Genomic DNA, 1,985 nt, shown 5'->3' with positions numbered 1-1,985 from the left:
TCACTGTGTCACTGTCACTGTGTCGCCATCTCTGTCTCACTGTCACTATCAGTGTGTCGCTGTCACTGTGTCACTGTCACTGTGTCACCACCTCTGTCTCACTGTCACTGTCAGCGTTTCACTGTTACTGTGTCACTATCACTGTCAGCATGTTACTGTCACTGTGTCGCCATCTCTGTCTCACTGTCGCTGTCAGTGTGTTGCTGTCACTGTATCACACACAGCTCACACTGTGTCACCTGTACAGGGAACATCAACAGGGACACTGGGGACAGTGTCACTGTCACACCTCATACTCTGCCACCTGTGAGGACAATGGGGACAGTGGGGACAGTGTCACCGCCTCAGTGTGTCACCTGTACAGGGGACGTCAATGGGGACACTGGGGACAGCACTGTCTGTGTGTCATTGTCACCAAACCAGGTACTTGGTCACCTGTACAGGGGACACAACTGTCACCGTGTCAGCGTGTCCCTGTCACCGAGCCAGGCACTCGGTCACCCAAGGGGACACTGGGGACATCGGTGGGGACATTGTCACCAAAGCGGGTACTTGGTCACCTGTGGGGACACAGGGACTGTCACTGCAGTGCTGCCACCATCACCAGGCCACCATTGTCACCATCGCTGTGTCACCATCACCGTGTCACCGTTGTCACCATCGCTGCGTCACCTGTGTCCCCATCACCAGGCCACCGTTGTCACCATCGCTGTGTCACCATCACCGTGCCACCGTTGTCACCATCGCTGTGTCACCATCACCGTGTCACCTGTGTCCCCATCACCAGGCCACCGTTGTCACCATTGCTGTGTCACCTTTGTCACCATCACCAGGCCACCGTTGTCACCATCGCTGCGTCCTCTTTGTCCCCATCACCAGGCCACCATTGTCACCATCGCTGTGTCACCATCACCGTGCCACCGTTGTCACCATGGCTGTGTCACCTTTGTCACCATCACCAGGCCACCATTGTCACCATCGCTGCGTCACCTGTGTCACCACCACCGTGCCACCGTTGTCACCATCGCCGTGTTACTGTCACCACGTCACCACCGCTGCCACCATCACCGTGCCACCATTGTCACCATCGCTGTGTCCCCTTTGTCACCACCACCGTGCCACTGTTGTCACCATCGCTGTGTCCCCTTTCTCACCATCACCGTGCCACCGTTGTCACCATCGCTGTGCCACCTTTGTCACCACCGTGCCACCATTGTCACCATCACTGTGTCCCCTTTCTCACCACCACCGTGCCACCATTGTCATCATCGCTGTGTTATTGTCACCACGTCACCACCGCTGCCACCACCACCGTGCCACCGTTATCACCATCTCTGTGCCACCTTTGTCACCACCACCGTGCCACTGCTGTCACCATTGCTGTGCCGCCGCCGTCCCCACTGCTGCGTCACCGCTGTCACCACCACCGTGCCACCGATGCCACCATCTCTGTGTCACCTTTGTCACCACTGTGCCACTGCTGTCGCATCGCCGTGCCACCACCACCACGTCACCGAGCCACCATCACCCGCTGCGGAAGTGTCACCGGTGTCACCATCGTTGCGTCACCGCTGTCACTGCTGCTGCGTCCCCACCACCGGGCCGGCACTGCTGTGTCACCGCTGTCCCCAGCACCCACTGGGGGACGGTGTCACCGTGCCACCGCCCTGCAGCGGCACTGCCACACCACTGTGCCACCACCCCCGTGGCCCCGCCCCACCCTGCCGGGGATGGCGACACCGTCCCCGTGTCCCCAGGGCCACCCATGGAGGTTCACCTGCCACAGCCCCGCCCTGGGTGTCACCCCCACGTCACCGAGTGCCCCCCACCCCCCTCAATGCCCACGTCCCCTTTTTGGGGGGGCTGGGAGACACCTGGGTCCCTTTTGGAGGATCTTGGGGACACCTGGGTCCCCTCTGGGGGGGCTGGGGGACACTGGGGTCCCTTTTGGAGGGGCTGGGGAACATCTGGGTCCCCTTTTGGGG

General features: G+C 60.6%; 1 long non-coding RNA gene across 1 annotated transcript in view; it reads right to left on the bottom strand.

Moving 5' to 3' along the window:
* Window positions 1–1,620, bottom strand: part of LOC121660644 — a 4,172-nt gene extending 2,552 nt beyond the window's left edge. The window contains exons 1-2 of the long non-coding RNA XR_006014738.1: window positions 945–1,620; window positions 561–672 (exon numbers count right to left, since the gene is read on the bottom strand). This is a non-coding gene — a long non-coding RNA (uncharacterized LOC121660644). The remainder of the gene's footprint in view (window positions 1–560; window positions 673–944) is intronic.
* Between the last annotated feature and the right edge of the window lie 365 nt (window positions 1,621–1,985).

The sequence above is a fragment of the Corvus kubaryi genome, unplaced genomic scaffold (genome assembly GCF_017639235.1).
Source record: "Corvus kubaryi isolate FWS band 111438036 unplaced genomic scaffold, C.kubaryi_AGA036_p1.0 36736, whole genome shotgun sequence".
Lineage (NCBI taxonomy): Eukaryota > Metazoa > Chordata > Aves > Passeriformes > Corvidae > Corvus > Corvus kubaryi.
Note: the sequence above shows the minus strand (reverse complement) of the source record. Positions and strands in the feature narration are given on the sequence as shown.